The sequence below is a fragment of the Bicyclus anynana genome, chromosome 7 (genome assembly GCF_947172395.1).
Source record: "Bicyclus anynana chromosome 7, ilBicAnyn1.1, whole genome shotgun sequence".
Lineage (NCBI taxonomy): Eukaryota > Metazoa > Arthropoda > Insecta > Lepidoptera > Nymphalidae > Bicyclus > Bicyclus anynana.
Window position 1 is genome coordinate 6,031,824 of NC_069089.1, and position 27,827 is coordinate 6,059,650.

Genomic DNA, 27,827 nt, shown 5'->3' on the forward strand with positions numbered 1-27,827 from the left:
GAGTAACAAAAAGTATAAATATTCTAAAAGGTTTACATTTATAGAAGACAGTTTAATATACAACAAATCCAAGAATATGCAAACAGATTAAACAAACATCACAGTGGTAATTTAAAACGTTGGAGTCAATCGTGCAAAGAGACAACGGATCAGCATAAAATAATCCTTTCACATAAGTAACAGATTAGATACGGCAATCTTAAAGGGGCTCTTTGTTAGAGGATATCTCACGTTTTACATCTGTCCCTTGCTCCGTTCGCCTTATTTGGTGTTGATTGGAAAGCTTTCACTGCCCTAGTTAAATAGAAACGGATTACATGTAATGCTGTTTTGATGTTCAAGGAATAAGGAAGCAACGATCGTCGACTGTTACGTTTGTGTACACTTCTGTATTATCTTTATCATTTTGTAACAGTTGTGTTTCGACTCGAAATTCTATAAATTGTTAGTGTTTGGTTAAGTAGTTCAAAATTAAAAAAAACAACATTATTTATGATTATGATTATTCTTGAGTACATTAAATTAAGGTATCGCGTTTTTCCCCGATATTGATAAACCTTCAGACTGCTATCATTTGAAGCTTTAAATAAATATTCTAAATATATTTTAAACTCATTTCGTAGTTGTTCATTATGAATGTTATTTAAACGGGTACATACCACGTCGTACATACCCGGTCGTAGAATTGTGCAAACCAAGAGGGCGCCGCGATACGCATAATAACAAAAGCGATATCGTGAGTGTGGTTTGCCTAAACAGCCAAAAACGCGAGGTCGTTGAAAAAAGAAAAAGAACGAGAAAGAGGGTAGATCGATTCTGCCCCTAACAGCTGACTTCACTTCTCATCTCGCAACTTCAGTTCCGTCGTGACCACGATCCATGCAACTGGGTCGAAATATCGACATTAAAAATCTCGTCATTTTATCGTGGTATGTACCCGTTTAAATAACATTCATAACTTCTAAATATACACTGAGTTTAGCATATGTACTCTGACATTTAAAAAAAGTAAAAACCTTATTTGGATATTGGAAAAAAAATAACTTTGTATAAAAATATTTTTTAAACCTCAAGTCAATTTACTGTTGTTATGAATAGTTATAAAACGTGTGTCGGATGTTTTTCTTCCTGATAAAGTAGTACATGTAAGTATGTAATTTATAAACAAATGTTCTCATTCTCAGCACGTTTTATTCACAATAATTGCATCTCATTAAATAAAATGAGGTGCGAATATTTTGACAAACAGAATTGAAGGAGATCGACCATTTTGGACCCAGCACGTTACATAAAGACACTGGACATTTTTAAAAATGCCGTAAAGACTCATTATCTGGTGCAGTAAAGACGATCTGTATATATTATTTCTTTTCAATATAAGGTATTTATTAGTATATTTTGATATGTATTTTATTCATTATTGTAGGTATTTGTGTAATATTGTTTATGTATTAGGATGTAAATTATTTGTATGTATGTGTATTACTAATACTATGGTTATTTTTGTTTTATGCCACCTGCTGATGTCCTTAAGTTATCCTAAACCGAAGGTTGCCTGGAAGAAATCGCTACTTAGCGATAAGGCCGCCTTTTGTATGCTGATCTCTTCTTAATTTGTTTTTTATTTCACTTGTTTTTGTCTTTGTGGTGTGCAAATAAAGTATATTTATCTTATTTATCTTATAAATGAAATAAAAGACAAAAAGTCCCTTTGTTAATAAATAGCGGACGCCTGTGATTTCATCCGCGTGGAATTCAGTTTTTCACAAATCCCGCGGGAACCTAAAATGAAAAGTAGCTTATGTGTTAATCCAGAGTAAAATCTGTGTGATGTGTTGTGATGTGATATGTCAAAAACACCAAAGCCGACCCTTATATTGTAAGCCTTCATTCATCAAACCTTGGCCCAGCAATCTATGAAAAATGGTCGGTCTCCTCCACAAAACGCTAAAAGCTAACGCTTCGTGGTTGTTCTCTGAATCTTCATTACATTCAAATAAACTTTGGTTTCAAACGGCTTACACCCGTTAAACATATCTTTCGAAGCTGGGTGGTTGCCTCATCTAATTCTAACACGAATTGCCTTCTATCTAATTCAGTTTCGACACAGAATCTTCCCATGCTCGCGATGCTAAACAAAATGTCTCGAAGTGTTTTGAAATCGCGAATAATGTATCTATTAGCATAGCGAACACGGCTGATGCCCTCGGTCATCCGATATCATAATACAAAACGTTGATTCGCTTGTACATATTCGTCGACATTTATCATACAGCGATGATTGTTAGCAAGCATTGCACATCATCATTACCTGCCCATTTTAATGATCATACTTATAACAGTGTGAGACTGAAATCTCTAGTGAATATATAAATAACATTGTATTAGAGCCTCAGTCGGTAAATACTTGATGTAAACAAACCACTGATTACCATTAATTCAAATGGTCATGTAGCATTGTGCTGAGCTGGGGCCATTTTCTGGGTTATGCCACACATCGCAGGGTATTGTCCTGGATGTCATGGTGTACTGGAGATATTGTGATGTGTGGCATAATTTCGAAATAAACTCATTGTAATTTTTTCACCTTTTCATATTGGTTCTATAAAAACAATACTTTTATAGGAGATTAAACGACGGGGTGAACGAGGGGGGATAGTATATATTTTATAACAGTCACAAATTACAAGGCTTTCTACTGACTATACCACAAATTTTACCTCATATAGATAATGTTTGGAGTTTTGACCCATTACCCTACTCTAGTGATGTTTGGGGTGATATTATTTGACACTGACGTGCAGTCTCACAGCTTATTTCTTTTTTTTTATTCTTTCACTGCCAACTTGGTGGTGGTGGCCCGAAGTAACGAATGCATCCTTACTTCATACTATATTTGAACGCTTTTTTAACATCCGTTAAAAAACTCTCGTGCGAATGAGGTCTTACTTGGAAGGAACAGTACTTATATTTTATTACAATTCTTGTTTATTACATATCCATATAAGTTATAAACACGTGATAAGTATCACACCTATGTTAAAATTAAAACTTAAAAGAGTTGTACCTAATCGATCAACCAAAAAAACACTATTCTAAGTTCGGCATTGGTGACTTACAATTGAGGACTTTTTAGCCGGTTTCTATTTTAACGTTTTAGTAGCTATAACGTGAAATCGGTAAAGAAATGATAATTTTCTAACATTTCTACCGGAAATAATTTTGGCATTTGCTTTAAGGTACTTTACCAAAATTGTAAGACAGTTGATATATATTGGTTTTCAACATGATCGAGGGAAGTCAATGATCTAAAAAATATTGAATAGTAGCAGGCGTTACTTTGCGGAAGTTAATCATGAATATATAATAATTTATTTATTTATTATAAGCGAAAGGCCGACGAACCCATGCGACAACGTCACCCAGGTCCGACTAAATACTCTCTACGTACGTTTCACCCCGAACGTGCAATTGCAAAATCAATAGACTTTGCAATTGCACGTTGTAGAGTCAACATCTCCTGAGGATGCTCCGGTTTCGGGGTGAAACGTACGTAGAGAGTATTTAGTCGGACCTGGGTGACGTTGTCGCATGGGTTCGTTGGCTTTTCGCGGATAGTAGCAAAATAAATAAATTATTACATATTGATCTAAAAAAATAAAGCATTTTTGAAACAAAGTAAGTAAAGGAAGCGCCAACTAACTCTCAAATAATACACTGACCTTCAATAGCTGAAAATAATTTATTTGATATGCAACAAAATTTGATATTCATCTGTTACTGACACCTTTTAAAAAGATTAACTTCTATTGAGGTCACAAATATAATATTTATATTAACTTAACATTCTAAAGACTTTGTTGGCCACATCTTTTGTATAACTTGAAGTTTGTCAGACAGTGCTGCTACCATAGGTAAATATCGTCGTTATCAACTCACTCGGCTCGATTCGGCATATTGGGCTTACTGCTGAGCTCGTGTCTCCTCTCAGAATGAGATGTTAGGCCAATAGTCCACCACGCTGGCCCAATGCGGTTCCAATGGAATGTTGATCCGCTGACTCAATGCAATGTTGATCCGGTCCGGTGAAAAGTCCTATACCTATGGAGCCGACTCACATAGGTTCTAAGCTTCAAGCTTTTACAACATTTTCTTTAAATTAAAATTTTGAAAACTCCTGAAGGTCATGAAATTATTATTAATTACACTCTCGATCAAGTCATCAATATTCTCTTTCAGTGTGCTTTCATTTGAGACTCCACTCGAGTATATTTGCAAACTTTCGGTTATTCTTCTCCACTTCCAACCCCCAGAACTTTTAAACGGCTCAACCGATTTTCATCAAACATATGTAAGAACACTCGCTCATACGTCACCTTTCATACAAAAAACTAATTTGAAATCGCTTCATCCGTTCGGAGGTATGGTGCCACAGACAAACAAACAGACTGACAGGCACGTCAAACTTATAACACCCCTAATTTTTCGTCGGGGTTAAAAAAAGAAGCTCTTATAAAATGACGATGGTCTGGCCACCATTAACTTTTACTCTATTTACAACTATAAGCTCATCATTTGTTAAAACCATTTAAAAGGTCCAAAGGTTAGTAATATAGTATGCGTCTATTGCGAAGGCACTAATTTGCACAATTTCGCAAATTGATTTAATTATATGGGTTGGAATTTTGTGAGGCTTGGTTGTAATAGATATCGCCTTAAAACTGCCTATTAGTTCGTCCGTTATGTTTTAATGTTTGAAATATTCAACCGATTTATGGTTTTAGATTATCTAACTAATAAGAACATTAAGGACGGACACACACTAAAGCGGCGCGTTGCTGCGTAACAACGCATACAGGATGATAGAAAACCGTCGTAATAGCATTTTTCATCATATCAGCCTATTTTAAGGCCGATGGATGTTGGGGTCCAAAGGTATTGGAATGGCGACCCCGCCCTAGAAGTTTTGGTTGTTGTGTTGGTTGGCCCCCCACCAAGTGGACTGACGACATCAAGCGAGTTGCAGGGATTCGCTGGATGCAGGCGGCTCAGGATCTTGATGTTTGGAAGTCCCTACAAAAGGCCTATGTCCTGCAGTGGACGTCCATCGGCTGATATGATGATGTTGAATAATGAATATGTCTATTGTCTATGTATATTAGATACTGATACCATGCATTATTCTAGAAAAAACCTTTACTTTTTGTTGGATTTTGTTTTTTTTTTATTATGTTTCCCTCGAAAACCCAAACCGGTATAAGAATTATTAAGGTAGTAGGAGCTCGTCAATATATTTTTGTACAATATCACATCTCATGAAACAGTGGTAATAAGTAATTACATCACAAAATATTAGATAAAGATTGAAGTTCTAAATTAGTATTGCAGCGAGAAATTGTTACAAATTAATTTCTATGTAATAAAAGTTATGTTGCAACGCATCACCATAAACTATAATAAGTGAGCAAAACATCATCCTTTCAATTTAGCAGAGTCGGGCTAATAAATTCATATTAAGATAATATAATAAGAAACACTGTAAGTTATTGCTTCTTATATATTTTGTAACTTGAATCAATATTGAGCCGTGATATATTATTGCCTAGTGTAGAATTATATTTTATTATATGTAAGTGTATATTAGTGTGTATACCTACTTTTATGATTTATTTCATGTACGCATTTGAATGGTGTTTATAAGTGGTAGATTCTGTTTCGGTCAGCGGCTTTTTTTACATTGAAAATGACACAATTTAACGGATATTTTTTGAAATCAGGACCATACATAAATATGATATATATAGTTTATATTTAATATGTAAGTTTTGCCTATCAGGGTTGCTAAATCATTTGGTACTTTTTACCAATATGGTAATACCCTGTCTAGGCCGAAACTCACATGAGAAAATTTACAAAATTAATCATATAGAAGCTAGAGCTGAAATCCGAATCCGATCCGAACCTTTGTTGCAAACTTTGCGGTATTTAACAAACCATTAATTCTTTCGAAATCGTTTAAATCATGAAACTCAAAATCATGAGTAAAGGTTTAAGCTATGTCACAAAAGACAAACGGTCAGTAAGTTTACCTTACATTTTAAAAAGCTTTAACATTAATTCTTTCAAAATCGTTTATATCATTAAACTCAAAATCATGAGTGAAAGTTTTTGAGCTATGACACAAAAGCGAAACAGTCAGTTAGTTTACCTTAGATATCTAATGTAAGTACAAGTTAGAACAATTTCGTGACTTATGCCTCATGGCGAACCACTGCAGATTGCGATCACAAAATCGTGTTGCAAATGCATCCAGGATGTAATAATACATGCAATTACGTAATGATCATCTATTTGAGTCTTCACTTAATAAATGCCTAATGAAGACAATTAAACAAAGAACTCGGTAATATATTGCAGATCTAATAAATATGTACAGGTGTGATTACCTACTACAAATTACAATGTACGTCCATTCATATGATTGAAGTTTGTAATTAAATAACATGATAATTATTATTCCTGTTTAATAAAAAATGTAAAGTTGTAGCTTAAATTTTTTACCTCTTGGTATTGGTATTAGTTTTGATGATGGACGGATCGAGATGAGGATGGTATTTTGTCAAGGTCAAGGTCTGGGAAAGACACGGTTGAAAAAATGTTTGCTTCAATATTTATAAAGGGACCTAAAGAAGAATAGGGAGGAAGCAGTGGCTTATGATGTTTATTTCGGTATAAAAATTATTTCATCATTATCAACCCATATTCGGCTCACTGCTTAGCTCGAGTCTCCTCTCAGAATAAAAGAGGTTAAGCCAATAGTCCACCATGCTGGCCCAATGCGGATTGACAGACTTCACACACGCAAGCAATTAAGAAAATTCTCTGGTATGCAGGTTTCCTCACGATGTTTTTTCTTTGCCGTTGGAGATACGTGACATTTAATTTCTTAAAATGCTCACAACTAAAATGTTGGAGGTGCATTCCTCGGACCAGATTCGAACCTGCGCCCTCCGGAATTAGAGACAGAAGTCATATCCACTGGGCTATCACGGCAAAAATTATTTATTTGACAAAAATAGTAAGTTCCGGTTAGTGATTTAATATCACGTAAAAGCTCGAAGAATATTAATCACAAATTTAATGCACTTCAAATCTTAGATAAGCCATTGTGACTAGAGCTTTCTAACCACTAATTTGTTTCCGGAGGAATTCAATAGTTATGTTGGCGCTTTAGAATTTACTGCATGAATAGGTAAAAATTGTGGTTTATGCTTTGTGGAATAGTGACATTAGTCTTAATGACTTCAGTTGTTAAAGTTTGATTATGCTATAAAATTCATCACTTTTCAATTTTACCACAATACATTTTCTACTTGAGTGCGCACATTTCATTACCTCATCTTAGCAGAAAATGGTAGAAAATCTTTACGTTTAATTTAGGTGTGTTTATTCTTCTCATGTAAAGCAAGCAATAACATTCATACTTAACATTTATAAATGCGAAAGTGAATTTGTTTACTTGATGTTTTAAAAATATTTCACCAATGGAAAACCACATTATCAGCTAGTAACATATGTTTATATATTACCCCACATTCCCACAGGAAATATGCCGGTAAAACCGGGGCGTCTCAATTACGGGGCGGGGTTGGACATAAATTCCATAATTATTAATTTTAGTTAATTCATCACAATCACAAGTCGACTTTATTTAGGAAGAAATATTTAAATGTCTAACATACACAAAATATTTACTTTTATTACACTTGGTTTTAACTCTATCAACTTCCCAATGCTATTGATCCAATTAAGAATTTCTTGTAAGAAAGAAAAACCAATACTATATTGCCCAAACCAGGTTTCGAACTGAGACAGCAGAATAACTATTGAACCAAGAGGCGTAAATTTTATATATTACTAGGTGACTCAGAAATCATTTGTTTTGCCTCATAAAATTGGGGGTTGAATAGAAAAGGTAAAATTGAGGGTTGTATATATCTTTCAATGTTAAATCCTAATAAAATATAAATAAAAAAACTGTTAAAAAAAATAACAAAAAATAATTTAAGAGTAGGTTAGATACCTAAGGCGTATGAAAAATAGATGTTAGATGATTTTCAGACCTACACGATATGCAAAAGCAAAATTTCAGAACACCGCAGCGTGAGAATTTAAAATGTAAAATATATATAAATTTGTTTTTATTATTGAGAAAGAATACAATATGGCACTTAAGCTAACTGATCCTAATAACTATACAAATCATGCCCACGTGGAATGGTGGCAAGAATGCTGGCTGCATTTCCGCGCTGGACAGCCAGGCTGATCCTTTGCGCAAAAAATGAGCCAGCCCTTCTGTCACCAGTCGATGCAACTAGCCGCGGTGAAATGATTCGGTAAAATTTTTTGGCACTGCGACTTATAAATAAAATTATCTTTTACATTGTTGCAGGTAAGCATACTCAATAATATTAATATTCTACCCCAGTCTCCAGACGAGCTCAAAACCGTAAGTACTACGTCACTTAACAACATCAACAGTTGAACATGTGGATAATAAAAGATTACTAAACCATGTAGCGATGTGTTCTAATTCCTACATTGTGCAAACCGCGAGTACCCATTATATGCTAATTGGAAGACGACACGCAAAATTGCTCAAAGGTTCAAAGCGAAAAGATCAACAAGAATTTGGTTTTGGGGTAATGCTGTTCAACTTACTTTCGTTAAGGTTGGGTAATATAAATAAATTAATGTTAATCTCGATAAAAGTTGGTATCTTTCGGGTTAGACTTAGCCCATAGATAGGCCAATAGGTCATTGTTTCGATCTTCGTTCGTTAAGTTACTGTCGCTCACGCTCGTCTTAACGACTAATTTAATCGCAAGGAGAATTTTGCTTATATTTGTAAAACATATAAGCAAATAGCTGTAGCTGTTTCAATCTTTCTACTTACTTAATCTATTTTTAATTTTTAACATTAGTTAAAAATTAAAATTAAATTAAAATTTAATTTCAAAAGTTCCGCGTGATTATAGATTTTTCCTATATAAATAGTAGCATGTATGTTATCTATTTCAAATTTCAGTCTAATTTGACTGTTTTAGGCTCTTAGACTATAATAAAATACTATACATAGAGTCGAATTCGAAACTCACGTTCTTGAGTTATAAAAACACTTGCACATAATAGACGCGCGTAAAGAACTTAAACAAGACGTGAACATCGAGTAGTCGTGGCGTCTACGCACGACAATGGAAACGAATGAACGAAAATGCTAGTGTGAAGGGGCTCTTAAATATACGAATAGATATTATCGTTATCGCATTCAAAAGTGAAACTTTCTTTATAGATTTATAGTCAAGATATGAACTGTGTAAAACATGACGAAATTCGCACTAATAATAATATATCACTATTTTATTTTGGTTTCGTAAGATTGGCGTAATAGGTTTGAGATGGGTCGTGTTTGCAATTATTTATCCAATTAAGAGAGAGTCTAAGTTTCTTTCAATTATTACCAAAAGCTATTAAGTTTAACGACTGTAAATATTTGATTTTCAAATTTAACTATTCCGTGAATTATTAAACGGTTTTATTTAGCTTGCCCTGTTTATTGGATCTAATTGAAATTTACCTGTTGACAGATTGATATGATATTCGGTACACACATATAGTTCTGATGATTATATACTAAAATAATTAACTTAAATCTATATATATAAAAGAAAGTCGGGTTTGTTATAACACTTATAACTCGAGATCTGCTGGACCGATTTTCATGGTTTTTTGGATTTGTCTCCGCCAAGAATAGATAATAGAATATATAAAAAATAATTATGAAAGATGAATAATTTTCCTTAAACGTTACTGTGTATAGTACCTGTCAAACCTTTTTTGTTCATCCTGTCAAATACTGTTTATGTAATGATTGACATTTATACGAGCGTTCAGAAATGCTGACAAATGATTAACATTTATTCTATAGATTCAGAAGTAGGTTAGGGGTTTGTAGGGGTAGAATAATGGGTAGGGTGGAGGTAGAGCAGGGGTAGGGTAGAGTATGGTAGGGTAGGGTAGGAGTAGGATAGGGGTAGTGTAGGGCTAGCGTAGGGGTGGGGTAGGGGTAGAGGTAGGGGTAGGGAAGAAGTGCACATAAGTCAAAGCGAAGCTTGACCGGGTCCGCTAGATAGAATGTCCACATGTCGATGTCATTGTTTTGTCTTATTACCTTACGGAGTTATATTTTTGTTTTCAGTACATATTATCTACGTTACAAAACTGTTTAACCAAAAAAAAAACAATTTTTACATGGGTATTTATTAATAGATGAAAAATATTTTTGATTTGATTGTGTGTACTCGTATGTATGTAGATCGATACCGTCAGTGTAACAGTAATGTTCCATTGTTATCTATTTGTGAGATTTACTAGCTTTCTATGACACGATTTACGACTGTTTATCTTAATAAAATATAGTTTGTAGCGTTACCTTTAGCGTTTTCCATGTTCTGTGTTTATATCCCAATATTTTGGCTACCCTTATGGCGCAATTACTTCAGAAATCCTAGGTTTAATCGGCTTTAATTAAGATAATATTTATTTAAAATTAATCATGGATTACCAAAGAGTAATTTTGGCTGGTGGGAGGCTTCAGCCGTAGCTACCGACAAAGACGTACTGCTAAGCGATTTAGCGTTCCGGTACGATGTTGTGTACAAACCGCAAGGGGTGTGGATTTTCATCCTCCTCCTAACAAATTAGTCCGATTCCATCTTAGATAGCATAATCACTTACCATCAGGTGAGATAATTGTCAAGGGCTAACTTGTAAAGATTAAAAAAAAAAGTCTTTACGCACTAAGCGATTCAAAATTTATTCATGGTTGCTCTAAAAGTACTCTACTTGTTTTGTACTGTTTGTACTTACATAGCTCAGGACCAAAACAATAAAGCTAAGTACATAGGTAATGGAGTATCGTCATTAACAGCCTATTTTAAAGGCTCACTATATGTTCTAGCCTAAAGCCTTGACCCATAAAAGAGTGATGATATGGAAGTTAGACCCACCACTCTGCTCCAGTGAGGGTTGGCGGTATTAAGGTGATAATTTTAAGTTAACGGCCGCTAATGGAAGCTAATGATAATGACCGGGACTAACGGCTTTACGTATTCTTCGAGGCACATATAAAGGAGTATATTACAAATTAAAGGTTTCGTAAGCAGTGGATTTGATCTCAAGAGTGTCGTGATGTGTTTCGGAAGACACGAGTATGCACAAAATTTAATACAGCTGGTTTACAAGCAACTGTGAAATATTAAACTGCTGTAATTGAGTCTATCATAAATTTCCTAACAACTTTTCATAAGACCTTTTGGTTAGCGTTAAATCTACGAGTATTATGAGGTTATTAGGTAATCGTAAAACATTATAATGTATGGATTACCGATTCATTGAACGCTGTTATTAAAATCTCGTTGGAGTTGTTATTAATTTTGTGTTGTCGTGATAATTTTTAACAGATTAATTGAGCGTGAAGTTGTGAGGAACAACTAGTTTTAATGAAACCTTTTTATACCGTGCCGTTTTAAACCAATGAAGTAAAAGAATAAATAAATATGAAATACAACTATTAACGACAGTATAAACTAAAAAATAAATATACTAAAAAATTAAATCTGCATAGAATAGATATACTTACTTAGATTATGGCCTCCGTGGCGCAGTGGTATGCGCGGTGGATTTACAAGACGGAGGTCCTGGGTTCGATCCCCGGCTGGGCAGATTGAGATTTTATTAATTTGTCCAAGTCTGGCTGGTGGGAGGCTTCGGCCGTGGCTAGTTACCACCCTACCGGCAAAAACGTACCGCCAAGCGATTTAGCGTTCCGGTACGATGCCGTGTAGAAACCGAAAGGGGTGTGGATTTTCATCCTCCTCCTAAAAAGTTAGCCCGCTTCCATCTTAGACTGCATCATCACTTACCATCAGGTGAGATTGTAGTCAAGGGCTAACTTGTAAAGAATAAAAAAAAAAAAAGATTTATACCAATATTGTTAAATTTGTACGTTGTGACGTTATAACTTTCTACTAACGTATTAAGGGTCGGTTGTGAAACCGATTAGTAGAAGAAATTCCCTATTTTTACAGCAACATCGAGGTTTTTGTTTTTGGTTGGCCTGTATTTCAATATGCTTTTGTTTGAATAAATAAAATTAAGAAAATTTCAAAAGACAGGAATACTTTAGCAACACAAAAAAGATTTAAATTAAATTGGCAGTTAATTTTCATTGTGTTGGTATACGTATAGCTTTATTAGTCACGCATATATTGTCTCAAAATTGTATAAATGATTGTGTAAATTACTGAATAACAGAATTTCTCCTGACATACATGGAGTTAGATAAAACCCACTTATGAAATTATTCTATAATCATGGTTCACACAATTTTTCGCACGCGATGTAGTAAATATCATAACTTCAAGCGATAGCACCTAGACGAGGATATAATTTGTTTGTTCATCATTATTATCAGTCTACTTTAATGGCCCATTAGAGGGCCACCGCCAGGTCTTACTCCTTACCGAAGAAGATATATGGAGCTTAGATCCACCATGCAGGTTGGCGAGCTTAGGCTGATATTGTTTGACTTTGTAATGACCACTGTCAAATTATATAATAATACAAAGGATTTCTTGTGAGAAACTAAAGCTCCTTATTTCGTAGCCCGAACCAGGGCTTCTACCCAAGTTACACATCGATGCTCTATCTACAAACGAAAACGCTTTAAAAACTATCTATAATAAAAATATTGTACCGATAATCGATCGATAATAAAAATAACCTATCGATAATAAAAATATCTAACCTATCGATAATAAATATTCCAAACATTTTTTATTTTTAGAAACGTTACCGTTTGTAGAAACAGAATTGATGTGTAACTTTGCTATAGTCCCAGCAATCCCAAAAACCTCGTGAACCGAAGCCACAGGCCATAGGCACTGGACCGACAACACAGAACTCGAACGATCGGCCCATTTCCACTTCAGCTTTGAGACTCGTTGAGCTATGTCGGCGACTTTAGTTCTTCTACAGATCTCCTCATTTTTGATTCGATCACGCAGAGGCACACCGAGCATGGCTCGTTCCATCGCCCGCTTGGCTCTGAGCCTTCTTATGAACGCAATCATAATCTGTTTAAAATTTTGCAATTCGCTGTAGATTCACCTTAAGGCATGTAAAGATTTAAAGAGTGATGAGCCAGAAAGCTATAATTAGGTATTGCACGCGTCCCTCGTGTTTCGACTTTCGGTAATAAACAATCGCGGTACGGTTCACGTAACGTACGACCTCCATTGCCGAATCGTTGTGTAAGCTACGTAATCGGGTGAACCTGATTCGAAGACATCCGAATTTTATTAAAAAGGCAGCACGATAAGATTAAATCAGCGCCTCGCTTTGTTTCGTTCTAAATTTAAACTTAATCAGACACTCGTGTACATAAAGCTGAATCAGAATCGACAAGCACACAACCGTTCTGTTAAAGTTCTTCGTTTTTTTTTTATTCTTTACACGTTAGCCCTTGACTACAATCTCACCTGATAGTAAGTGATGATGCAATCTAAGATCGAAGCGGGCTAACTTGTTAGGAGGAGGATGAAAATCCACACTCTACGCGCGTCGGTACGTCTTTGCCGGTAGGGTGGTAACTAATTACGGCCAAAGCCTCCCATCAGCCAGACCTGGGTCAATTAAGAAAATCTCAATCGGCCCAGCCGGGGATCGAACCCAAGACCTCCGTCTTGTAAATCCACCGCGTATACCACTGCGCCACGGAGGCCGTCAAACGCAAGTTTCAAACGCACGTTTGAGTTTTTAGTATTTTTCCATCTATAATAAATGGGTAAAGTTTATGGAGAGACGGGATATGAACAGTATATGAACTCGGCCTTCGATTTGGAGGGCGTAGGTTCTAATCCAGTCCGCGGCATGCACCTCCAACTTTTCAGTTATGTGCATTTTAAGAAATTAAATATCACTTATCGTTAATGAATCATTCAAAACGAAGTAAAAACAATGTAGACACTTCATTTAGTCGCGCAGTGAAGATCACTTCGCTTCTCTGACTCTTAAATGCTTTATTAGTCCAGTGGTTTCAATTCACGAGGTCTTGGGTTCGACTCTTGTGTCGGTTTATTAAATACTGAGCTTTTCTTTTTATGTCCGGAGTTGGGAGGTTGGTGTTTACCTTACCATCAGGGAGAGATTGTAGTCAAGGGCTAAGTTGTAGAAAATAAAAAAAAAAGTTCATTATCACACTAAGCCCACCGACCCACACTGGAGCAGCATAGTGGGCTAAGCTCCATATCCTATCTACTTTATGAAGGAATGCCCTGTAGTGGGCTGTTATACGGATTATGTGGATTTTGCAGAGGATTGTATGTCATAATAATCTTAATCTTAATTTATAAACGTGAAAGGTCATTCATCACGAAATCTCAAAAACCACTTGACAAACAAAGATGAAATTGGGCAGGGAGATAGTTTACAATTAGTAGAGGTCCGCTAAGAACGGAATTTTCAAGAAAGAAGTATTAAAGGAACTTTAAAAGCGGACGAAGTCGCGGGCATCCGCTAGTTACCCATAATGAAGCATTCAAAAACGAAATAAAAACAATGTAAGCACTTCGTTTAGCGGCGTGATGAAGATGCAAATGTATACCCAGCCGGTTGTACGCCTCAGTGAGAGCCGAGGTCATGGTCGACCGATGGCGATGTTGCGTAACGAATCTACGTTACACGACAAAATGTTATCGGCACACAATCCGTTACTAATAATATACGGTCGGGTGTTCATTTATTTAGCAGTATATTATGATGCTAAAAATAGTTTGCATTGAACTTCTACTCGAGAAATATCTATATAATGCAGTCTAGTTATAGAATAAATGCAAAAGTTTCATCATTATCAACCCATATTCGGCTCACTGCTGAATTTCTCTCAGAATAAGATTAGGTCAATAGTCCACCACGCTGGCCCAATGCGGATTGGCAGACTTCACACACGCAGAGAATTAAGAAAATTCTCTGGTATGCAGGTTTCCTCACGATGTTTTTCCTTCACCGTGAAACACTTTTAAGAAATTAAATATCACGTGTCTCAAACACGTGATATTTAATTTCTTAAAATGCACACAATTGTAAAGTTGGAGGTGTATGCCAGGACCGGATTCGAACCCACACCCTCCGTAATCGGGGGCAGAGGTTATATCCACTGGGCTATCACTCTTAATTATTATTAGATTTTACATAGATCTGTTCATTATCATCATCATCACATTAGCCAATTGAATGGACATAGGGCTTTTGTAGGGACGTCCTAATAACACGATTCTGAGTCGCCTGCATCGAGCGAATCCCTGCGACACGCTTGATGTCGTCAGTCCACCTGGTGAGGGTTTGGATCTTTGTTACTCAATTATTAGATTTTACTAAGATCGTTTCATTATTCTCATCATCATATCAGCCGATGGACGCATACTGCACGACATAGGCCTTTTGTAGGGACGTCCTAATCTCACGATCCTGAGCTGCCTGCATCCAGCGAATCCCTGCGACTCGCTTGATGTCATCAGTCCACCTGGTGAGGGGTCGACCAACACTGCGTTTTCTAGCAGCATTAAGATCTTTTAATTTCAAAACAATATGATTTTTTAAAAAATAAAGTAGCATTTTATATTTATATCATATTTTTACTGCATTAAAAAAAGTCCTCCCCGGCGGGGAATCGAACCCCGGTCTCCCGCGTGACAGGCGGGGATACTTACCACTATACTACCGAGGATTATGAATATACTATCGAAATAACGAACCATACCATAAAAATTTATATATTTTTTTGTATTAAACAATAATTTTCAGACAAGGGCATATTTTTTATATGTATTAGATTTAAGTGATCTTAGTTTAATTCTTATAATTAATTATTTTTTCTACGAAGGATGTTCGTTTGCATTGACTTCCGTGTTTTTCGACCGATATCAATTACCGTGTAATAGTTTTGCGTTAAACAATGCCTTGTTAGAGGTAAGAACAAGTTCTACATACATTTTAATACAACATAACGATGCGTGATTATGTAGAGGTACAGTCAGTATCATAAGTGCAAAACATTCGTTACAATAGACAAATGACAATTTATTTATTTTCAGCTGGCACTACATTCATAATCAGGAATAGATAAAACGTTAAATAATATTGTACATTCCATTCATTCAAGTTTAGTTTTTATTTAAATAATATTGATGCAGAATTTATAACAATAGACAAATGACAATTTTTTTTAATTCGTCTTAAGTTGTTCATTCTACCAGATTAAAAAAATATCGTGATTATATAGCCATGTACAGTTAGTGTCATAAATTCAAAACATTCGTTACAATATGTAATTAATTATTTTCAGCTGGCACAACATTCGTAATCAGGAATAGATAAAACGTTAAATAATATTGTAAATTCCATTCAAAATAATATTTATTTCCAGTTTAATATTGATTCAGAATTTTTAACAATAGGCTAAATAGTGTCAACTACACTTACTTTAAAAGACTAAGATTAAGTCATTGGACATTATCTTAGTATAATAATAATCAATTATAAGTTTAGGTTAAAGTTAAATCACTAATTAGTTATATACGTTGGCTAGATCGTAATTTTATGAAGTACCAAATTGGTACTTTACAACAGAGAAAAAAAAACAAAATGGACGACAGCGTTTTTGAAGTTGAGAAAATTTGAAATAATACATGATTTAACTTTTATAAATTAATATTGTTTATATTAAATTTGATATGAATCAACTACAATATTATGTATATTTGACTATTGTTAAATTAATCACAGATTGGCTTAGCAAATATTTTTCTTACTAAACAATAAACTAACATTTTGGGGTTCCTAAGTAACCTAATTTTTCACTACGTCTTTAAGTCGGTTAATAAAAACATTTATGTTGTATACCAACCTGTTGTACTTCTGATAAGATCTTTGTATTAGCATCGATTAAAGGCATTATTAAATATTAATATCGGACATTTACTTTTTAAGCTGTTTCTTTGCAATGTCACCAACATAATACTAGGTACTGTGGCTATTATAAATTAATTAATATACGACAGGTTAATTTTATTAAACGTTGATTTACAGGTAAGCCACTTTGTTCTAATAGGTTGTTTACATTATTCTTACTGGAACAAAGTTCCTTATCGCGCGTTACACGCTCTGAGCAAATCGCGAGACCAAGAAAGCTTTTTTCCGTCACTCATCGAATCCAGCGTCGGTTTTCATCGGTTATAGTTCGTATTTACTTTTTTATTCTAGTATGTACATATTTGCGTCCAGACCCCAAAGATGTTAGAAGAAAAAGAGGTAGACAGGTGAAGCAAGGACCGCATGTGACACGTTAAAACTATGCTAATTAGCAAACCTGAGCTCAGTCGCCGCATTGACAACGCCGCTGAATTTTTTTTTTGTATGCCAGTTGTAAACATCGAATGTGGTTTATGTAAACTATATACCTTCTTTTTCTTCTAACATTGCTAGGCCCATTCTTTATTTTTTCCGTTCCGTCTAAAATGTAGTATTATGTGTATCAGTTCAATCACGATAGTTTCATGGTAAAGCGGTCATCATCGTGGTTCGATCCCCGTCCGTTGGACTATTTTTTATCGTACTCACTCCTAGCACAGGTTTTCCGCCTAATAGGCTAGTTGAACTTTTTTAAAAGGGTCTTAAGTTGTTCATTGCCGTTCTATTAGATTGAAAAAATAATATTATATTTTTTGAGACATGAATACGTAAAAAATTTAATTATTAAATATTTTTTTGACAATACTAGCCAAAATGTTGTCGGTCATAATGGTCTAATCATATTTTACTTGTTTCATGACGTCACGTTGACACTAAACTTAACTAAACGGAGTGTTTGACAAAATTACTATAGTTAATAATTAGTATGACATCAACATCGAGACATCACAAAACGGTCGAAAGCGCTTTTGATATTTTTGGAAAAAAAATATAAAATACGTTTTTTTTTAAATTGATATCGATAGAATTCGGACGCTTTTTGCATGTACCTACTACACGAAATTAGTATGGTTTATATTAAATTCGATATGAGTCAACTACACTATACTAATAGCATTAACAACTGAGTCTTAGGGCCATAAATCATTTCTCTATATCTATCTCGCTTGCACTTATGGGTCTTATGGAGCCGTCTAGTGAAGGGTGTAACAATGAAAGACATATTATCGATAAGTAAAGTTTATTATCGTATCTTGTTCACAAAATTAAAAAAATTAACAATATTTGATTTAATATAATACATATTTCATATTATATAATTATTAACTAAATAAAATTAATCTTCATCTGAGTCTTCATCATCAGAATCTTCGTCTTCTGCCAAATTTATTATATATTAGTATCCATAGTGCGCAACGAGTAACACATGAATGTATTTATTTAATTGCAGTAAACACATTTATAGCAAAAAAAATACGCAATGCAATTACATTAGAAACCGACCAATCAGAATCGTCCAAATATGACCGGACGACTCAGATGATAATGCGCATACTATAGAACGGGTGTATTGGGGAAAATGAAAGATGTTTGGCAAACGTGCTTTAAAAAATAAAAAATACAAAATTACAGTACGAGGTTAGGGTTACATCATTATTACTATCAGCGTATTTGAGTGTCCCACGATATGGTCAAGAAAGAGGATTTCTTTATAACGATCATAATCAGAAATAGATTTCGTATTTTTTCTATGGCTATCAGAATATGCAATAATGGCGTTTTCCAAAGCTCGAAGCGTAATAGTACCTACGGTCTACAACTTAGAATGCTATTAACAAATACAGTATCAAGTATACACAAAATAAGAACAAGTCCATAAAATAGAATGCAGTACGACTAGATCAACTACAATTTAGAATTTATAGGTTATTTCTATCAAAATCCCTTATTGATTTACAATGTACACGGTCCTCCTCCGCATATTTCATAAATCAAGTTGAGTTATGTCATTACCACGTCGCAAAGCCAAGACATCGCATCGAATCGCTAACCTTGTTCCGTGAATGTCATTAGCTGGTGCAAACGACGCCGCATTCATTCTTAAGTTTATTGAAAAGTTTGACGACCTTCTTAATGGTTGGTTGCGGAAACACTCGACTATTGTGCCGCCTCCACTAGTTCCGTTCATCAAGTAGGAGACTCTTAAGTCTTTCCGAGGTTCTAAAATGAACTATGACGTAAAGAAGATGTCCTGACTTGGGTACTTAGCTTGAGTAAATCTAGAACGACATCGCATTTATTCTGTAACCGAAAGAGGTTATAAGTAAGTTTATTGAAAAGTTTGAAAACCTTCGTAATTGTGCTCTCTTAGCAGAGTGGTCGTGGGCCGTGGTTGTCACGATGCGTGATGCGATGTTTCTCCATTTTTGGCGGTTGGTTGCGGAAACACTTGGGTATTGTGCTTTGGGTTGCCGCCTCCACTAGTTCCGTTCATCAAGTAGGAAACTTTAAGTCTCTCTTCTTAAAGGGTTCTAAAATGAACTATGACGTAAAGAAGATGTCCTGACTTGGGTATTTAGCTTGAGTAAATATTCTATGATTATACATTTTCTAAATAAGCTTAGGAGCACTATTCTGTAAAGATGTTTTTTAACACGCATATATTAGCTTTACTTGTAACTAACTATGTATGTAAGAAAATCTTGGAATCTTAATTTGACCCACTTCCTGGTCTTCGATTAAGATGAAATGCAACATGAATAAATTAGGTATATTCAATAGGACTATTGAACAAACCTAATTAGAAATGCAATTTGATCAAATCAGCAAATGACACTGAACGTTAAAAATGTTAAGTTAAACACAAATACTAAGGTAAACATTACGTGTGTTAATGTATTGTTTAGCTGTAATAGATGTTAATAACGGATGCCGGCTGAGGGCATCATAAATAATTTTCCTAATGATGGCATGACCACGATTTAGCATAATTGCGTAGGTAGCCTTCACGAGCCCACTAAGCGACAACATGTCAATGGTATACAAGTATTCGTACCTTCCAATGATATAATTGCAAAACTGACACTCACGGGTACTGAGGGCCTAGTGGCAGTTTGATACTGTTACTGTCACGTAACGTAAACGCGAATTTCTAAGGAATTGAAACAGCGCCATCTAGTGGCACTACTGCACAACTGTTTCAATTCCATATAAATTTGCGTTTACGTCAACGTAATAGTAATAGTATGAAAATATTGGAAACTCCCACTAGGCACACTGTTCTCGGTGTTTGCCCGACAGTGCAGGTATCACTAACAAAATAGAAGTTGTTTAGAATTTTTTTAAGAATAAAAAGAAAATCAAACGGGCAAGTCTACTTTAACTAACAATGAGTACTACAATTTGAATGAATACTAAATTACATTTTTGTTTTTCAATGACTAACCATCTCACCTGATGTTTACTGACGATGCAGTATAAGATGAGGAAGCAGGATTTCTTCTAATAGTAAGGGAGCCGAAGAGGGGATTTTTGGAGTTACTCGAGCGCGGCAGATAAACATAAGGGACCATACCTTGTATGTTGTTGAGTACCTCCACCAAGTAGGAGACTAATTTTGTTGGGTAGGTACGTTTAGGGCAAAAAAAAAAACAAACTTCAGAAATACTCAAGCAATCGGTCCCCATGGCGCTTTAGTAACTACAAATTTAGCATCCCGGGCTCCCCTACTATAAGTAAGCACGCTTCCCCTCTAAGTAAGTCCCGAAAGAAACCATGGTTCCTGCGAGATTTGCTAAAAACTGATTGTAATGATAGTATGATCGCAAAAACTACTGGATTTGGCTGTTATTTTGAAAAAAATGTAGAAACCCTAATTTCACGCGGACGAAGTCGCTGGTATTCGCTAATTAAACATAATACCGTGAACATGTGAACAAACATTAGGATATCTACTGAAATAAAACTAGTCAGCTGCTCTTTGAAGGAAATTAATGATGTGCAATCAAAACGTGGGAGGAAATATAGGCCACGTATACTCTGAAATGTCGTATTTGGTCTAGGCTATCAATCACTATAAAATATTTCATTGAAATCACTATACCGGATTGTTATTCACGAGGCGAAGGACATAGTCTACTTCGTTTTGAAGGAAGAAGGTAGTACTTACTTTACTTTATTAAATTAATTAAAAATTTCAATATTTCACACATATTATTTTTGTCTAGTGACATATTCGTATTCATATAAACTATAGATAAGCGTAAATGTAGATTTAAGAAATTAAATATCACGTGTCTAAAACGGTGAAGAAAAAACATCGTGAGGAAATCTGCATACCAGAGAATTTTCTTAACTCTCTTCGTGTATGAAGTCTGCTAATCCGCATTGGGCCAGCGTGGTGGACTATTGGCCTAACGCCTCTCATTCTGAGAGGAGACTCGAGCTTAGCAGTGAGCTGAATATGGGTTGATGATGACTTAATGTAGATACTTTACAATATACAAATTTGTAGTTTCTTTAGAATCTTTTTGATGATTCAGATTTAGTTTAAAGATTCTGAAAAAAACTATTTATTTTTAATCGGCTTCTACATTGCATAGCGTCTACAGTTACATAATAAAACATATTATCATTGACGTTATGACATAAGAAAAAACCAGTTAACAATCAGAGAAAGGGCACATCTTGGCTATAATATGATACTTCCTTGTTTATCTAGGAAAATATCCAAGCTTCACTGCAAAGCTATACTAGTAGTAAACGATTAGTCATAGATTTATTATTTAACAACATTTTATTGGTTTTGTTGCATTGTTAAGAATATGATGTAATTACGAATATTTCTATGAAAAAATAAAATAATATTAAATAAAAATAATAAGAAAAAGAGAAATTTTCACTATGAGAATTTTTCAAGCTGTAGGTATACTGTGAATTCGTTTAGAATCTCTGTGCAACTTTGTATTTGTAATGTTAAGTTGTACTAGATACAAGAAAGGGCACGCATAATAGCCCAGTAGGTAATTGAGTAATAATATGCATTAATTGTGTAGGTGTTGCTGTTTATATCAATCAGATTCAACTTGTGTATATGTTACCGTTAAATTGTAAAATACGTTAGTTTATAATCTCACTCGTGATAGATTAGATAGATTATAATATACAGAAAAATAACACGTTAAATTGAAATAAGTATTTTCAGTTCACAATATGAAGGTAGATTATAATATCACGAGTGACATTATAAACTAACTAATTTTACAATCTAACGGTGACATATACACATAACGGTTCGTATAACATTAGTCAAACTTAAGAGACTCCATCTATACTAATATTATAAATGCGAAAGTAAGTCTCTCTGTCTGTTACCTTTTCACGGCTAAACTGCTAAACCGATTTGGGTAAAATTTTGTATAGACATAAATAATATCTTGGAGCAGAACTCCTTGCGTCGTATTCCTCATTACTGAGGGTCGTGACCTCTATCACAAGCTTGTTTCTTCACGATGTCGCGCCATGTGGCTCAGCTTTTCGCGACTTGCAGAGCCTCGTGTACTTTCGAGAGTGGCGCGGATTTGGTCGGACCAACGCATCGAGCTACGTCCTCGAGATCTATTTTCTTCCACTTTGCCAGTGATCACTAGTTTCTCTAAGTTATCTCCTTCTCTCCTGGCAATGTGGCCGAAGTACTCGAGGATCCTCTGAAGATAGGTGGTGGACAGCCTCTTCGAGATGTTAAGCTGTTTTAAAAAAATACACTAAATTTAAATTATTAATAAATACATTAGTAGGTAGTTTGAATATTAATTTTAACTAAGAAAAAGTATACAAGAAGTATGCATACCCAAAGCCATCATGATGTTTTTATTGACCTTTGTAGTTGCCACTATACTTACACTTAGGGTAGGAGCACGGGTTTACTAAAGCTAAGGATTGATTAAAATCAAACGAAAGTCTAGCCACAGGCTCTCATTCTACACAACATGTACTTTAATTTCGATTCGATTGTTTTTCATAACAAGTAGTTTCCGATATGTTATTTAAGAGACAAAAAACATTAAATCATTTTTGACAACCATAGATTGTGTCTTTCTATAAGGAAGTTACTTTCGGTTGTTTGAATCTTCCAAAGAGCATTATCTATTAAGTATTGATATCCGCTTGCTTTACACATGGTATTTGCTCTAACATTTGCCGCTCATAGTATGATTGATTGATTACACAGTTCTGAATACGGTTAAGCTAATTTGTTCGTGTCATTATGATGTATTTTGTTCATTTGTGATTGATTAACACCTACCGTGTATACTTTTTGGCTACTTCGTTGGTGCAAAGCGAAGCTAGAAATGCTCTGTATGTCATAGAGATCCAGGGCTTGAACCTGAAATTAAAGGAGATGGCATGGTTATCTTTGTTGTTAAGTGTGTTCTTCCCTAATATTTGGATAAATTAGAAACTTTTGAATAATATCAAGCGCGTAATATTATTTTTAACCAACTTAAAAAAGGAGGAGGTTCTCAATTTGACGTGTATGTTTTTTTTTGTTTGTACATAACTACGTCAAATTTTAACAAATTTTGAAAATTCTTTTTTTTTGACAAACTATAGTTTCAGATTGGACTCATTTAATTTTTATGAAAATCGCTTCCGTAATTTTGCGTAAAAGTGAAAACAACGAAATTTCCCGTAGTAAAGAAGGGTTCAGCATTATAGTCCGACCTAGGACTCGAATCCGGGACCTCGTGATTTGAAGCCAACTACTAACTACTATAACCAATTTAAAATAAAACATCCGCACTTAACATAAAAATGCATTTTAAGTTGCAGTGTGGTCAGTTTCATAGTTCAATGTTATTTGTTGAATCATGCTTAAAATTTCTGAGATCGTTTAATGAAATGCCAGTTGTTAATGGAATTGGATTGTGTTTTCATATAAACGCTCGTGTTGAATATTCTGACAGGCATCGCGGAGATGTAAATGCTCTTATGATTTATTATTACAAATACCAAGTGTATGACGGTACACGGTTGATACAATATTGCGTTTTATTCATGAATGTACATAACAAGTGCCCTTTTCTCGCCGTATTTGTTATTTTTTTTAATAACTTTGACATATTTTACTAATAAGGTAGTTTACGTGTCGCAGTGTTTATTTGTTTAAATAAATTCCTTATGTAATATTTATTTATTACACGATTGATTATTATTATCATTATATACCAAACTCACTCACGAAGTACATCCTAAAAACAAAAAGAAGATAGGTAATTTAAAGTTTAAAGCATGTTTGCCTTGAATATACCTAGTATACTCTTTTTCCAAAATTTACCACGGGTCACTCGGCATGATGAACAGATCCTAACGAGTAATGTACCTTGGGTAAATTCTCGTATCTACCTATCTATATACACGAAACCTAAATTACTAAACACTACAGTCTACATTTTTGAGGATTCATGTAACAAAATCATAAACAGTGACTAGTCGACGTACCAGTTAATTTTGCTCTGTTTAAATTTTTTTTGACAAATGTTAAAAGCTGAATTGAATCACTCTCTGAGTGTGCGTTGGACTCTATATTCTGTTTATCTTCGGTGCCAATACAATAAATCAGAAATTGGCCAAAGGAGGAAATTCTGAAAACGCAAATGTGCTCATATCTCGAAAAGCACTTATAGTGTTGGGCTTCCTGGTACAACTTGAGGATTCTGTGATGCTACTTTTTAGATGTCGTTGAAGTATTCCTTCAAGTACATATTTTTTTATTATTTGTAAATATTATTACTTTAATCGATAAAAATGAAATACAAATGGACTACTTTAAAACGGATCTACAAAGTACATTTGATCTCTTTGACGAAGCTCTAATAATGTTCTAGTTATTCGTAAAGAAGACACCGAATGTGGGCACCTTTGTATTCGCGTCACGACATCGTGAACCGCTGTGACGAGCAGACAACACGCGCTGTAAATAAAAGGAATTGGCAGCAGAAAGGATTGCTCAAGCCGTTACACAGAAGACGAGTCATTGTGATTTATTGCAGTGCTTTGGCATTGCTAAGAGAATGTATGCAACTAATTAAGCTTGTTAGTTTTGTCTTCAAAGTTTTCTTTTTTGATTGATATGTTATTTTTCTTTTATTGATAGCTTATATTAGCTTTATTTGTAACTATGTATGTAAGTAAGCGCAGTGTTAGCCAACCCCCCACCAGGTGGACTGACGACATCAAGCGAGTCGCAGGGATTCGCTGGATGCAGGTGGCGCAGTATCGTGATGTTTGGAAGTCCCTACAAAAGGCCTTTGTCCTGCAGTGGACTGTAAGAAAATCTTGGAATTATAATTTGACCCACTTCCCGGTCTCCAATTAGGATGAAATTTTGCACATGACATAGCTAAGAAACGTCATCACAAATCCAATATGGCGAGCTCCCCAAGATGGTAGACTGGCTGTTTGAAATTCACCCCATGATATGGATATCAAATGAAAGGGTTTGCTGTCAGGAATACGAAAAAAATAGTCACGTGACTTCAATCCAATATGGCGGACGTCCAAGATGGCGGACAGGCTATTTGAAATGCACTCCTATGGTATCAAGCTTGTATTTTAGTTTTTTAAACTATTCATGTTTTTAACGGTTAATTTATATCATTATATATGGTAAGTGATATAGGATAGTATGATATAGGTACCTATAAGTTGTCGATCATTTGAAGATGCACTTTACGGTATGGTTTTATGATCTTCATGGAATCATGATGATGTTTCCAATTAGTACAGGGCTTGTTGCCATGTCATCGATTCTCTTTCTACAATCAGAAATGCTTCGAAAATTAAAAAAAATGTATGTGAATAACATTTGTTATCGACAGGTCACGTGATCAAGTCGGCTATCGGATCTGTCATTGTCGTACATTTTTGTTAGTTTTCGAAGCGTTAGCCCTGGTAGAAAGAGAATTGACGTGCCACATGGCTACAGGCCCTGTATTGTTAACGTTTTCACAGCGATATGAATTTGATGGTCAAAACGTTATCAGAGCTGAAACAATAAATTAACAAATTGTAATCAAAACTTTGATAATCTTAACCTTAGAATTTAAAAAATAGAATCGAATTCAACATTAGGTTCAACATTCAAGGTTAAGAACTTTTTGAGCTATTCAGAATTCTCCATATACCACAAGTAACGGGTTATGAGTTTTGAAATAAAATAAACCGCAAATAAATCGCAATCATAAAGATAATTCTTCTTATAAAATATCATAAGTATCGACGACCACAAATGTTACTGAACCTATTAAGCTACTCAAAGATAGAGAAATTATAATTGAATGCGGTTGCAATAGGTACTTTACGTATTTACGTGATCGTGAACTTGTTTTTGTATGCAACGGCTAACAGGCTTTTGAAAGCTACCTATCTTTCTTCAAATACCGATATCAAAGCGAAAGGTGAATCATAAAATATCGAAACCACTTGATGTGCAAAGACGAAATTTGTCAGGGATTTTGTGTATAGTTAGTAAATGTCCGCTTAGAATGGATTTTGCGACAGGGCCGGACTAAGGAGGTGTAAGGATGGATGACGTCGCTGGCGTCCGTTAGTAACCGATAATGATGCAGATAGTGATAATGCGCTTATTTGAACAAATTAACGCCTATAATGATATCAACTAGATATATAATAATATTAAGTAGCCCCAGTAAATAGCCTGTTACCTGTAACCATTAGAATTTTAGAATATAAATACCAGAATTGATTCTAGCTCGCAATGTAACTCGGGAAAATCACTGAAAAAAAAAATAGAAAAAAAGATAGAGAACTAATATTTTGATTAAATCTGCGTTTTTATCAAGTAAAAAAGCGAAAAGTAATACTCACTCAAATTTATTTTGTTATTCAGGCAGGCTTCAAAATTACAAAATTATGTACAATATTAAAACTATTCAAATTAACTACCTGAATACTACCGACAATTTATATTCTAAAACTATTCATAATAAAACCTTAATCCATTTTAAATAAATCCTCTAAAATATTTATTATAATCGTATGTAGCCAGCCTTAGTGATCGATCATGAAACACTCTGTTTACGTAATTCTTTATGAAACAATTGATTCATATTGAAGTTCATGGTTGTAAAGTAAATTCGCAATCACACGCGGTTATAGACCGGCTAGAATTGAGTTCATAATCAATTTATATTTTCGTATTAGCTATTTAATATTATTGGATATTTTAGTTTATATTAAGTAACTTTACTGAATAGCGACTTGCGAAATCTAGTATTGTAGGTATAGTGGACTGTAGGCAGTTGGTTGGGGAAGTCCATAGTTTTCTTTGCTCATCAAGGGACCATGGATTTTGCCGGAATGAAAAGTAGCCTATGTGTTAATCCAGGGTATTATCTGTCTTCGTTTTAAATTTCAGCCAAATCGGTTAAGTAGTTGCGGCGTAAAAGAGTAACAAACATCAAAACAAACATTCGCGTTTATAATATTAGTAGGATGTGTGAATGTGAAGTATATTGCCAGATATAGAATGGCTTTACTTTAATTTTATAGTCCCTTATCTACGAGTAGGTCAGACCTCCTTATACCTAAGTAGGAGAGTGCATATGGAGTTCAGAGCAGTGTACTCCAATGCAGATTGCTGGGCTTAAAGCAACTACCTACTAATTCCCAACTCCGGACTACAAAAAAATTCTTGGGGTAATATCTCAATAGTA

The 27,827-nt window shown here is 34.7% G+C and overlaps 1 protein-coding gene and 1 non-coding gene across 2 annotated transcripts in view; one reads left to right on the forward strand and one right to left on the reverse strand.

Moving 5' to 3' along the window:
* LOC112058168 (uncharacterized) overlaps window positions 1-27,827 on the forward strand; it is a 59,753-nt gene that overhangs the window by 11,277 nt on the left and 20,649 nt on the right. The window lies entirely within an intron of this gene.
* Window positions 15,776-15,847, reverse strand: Trnad-guc (transfer RNA aspartic acid (anticodon GUC)). Its single transcript has one exon. It is a non-coding gene; the product is annotated as a tRNA-Asp (tRNA).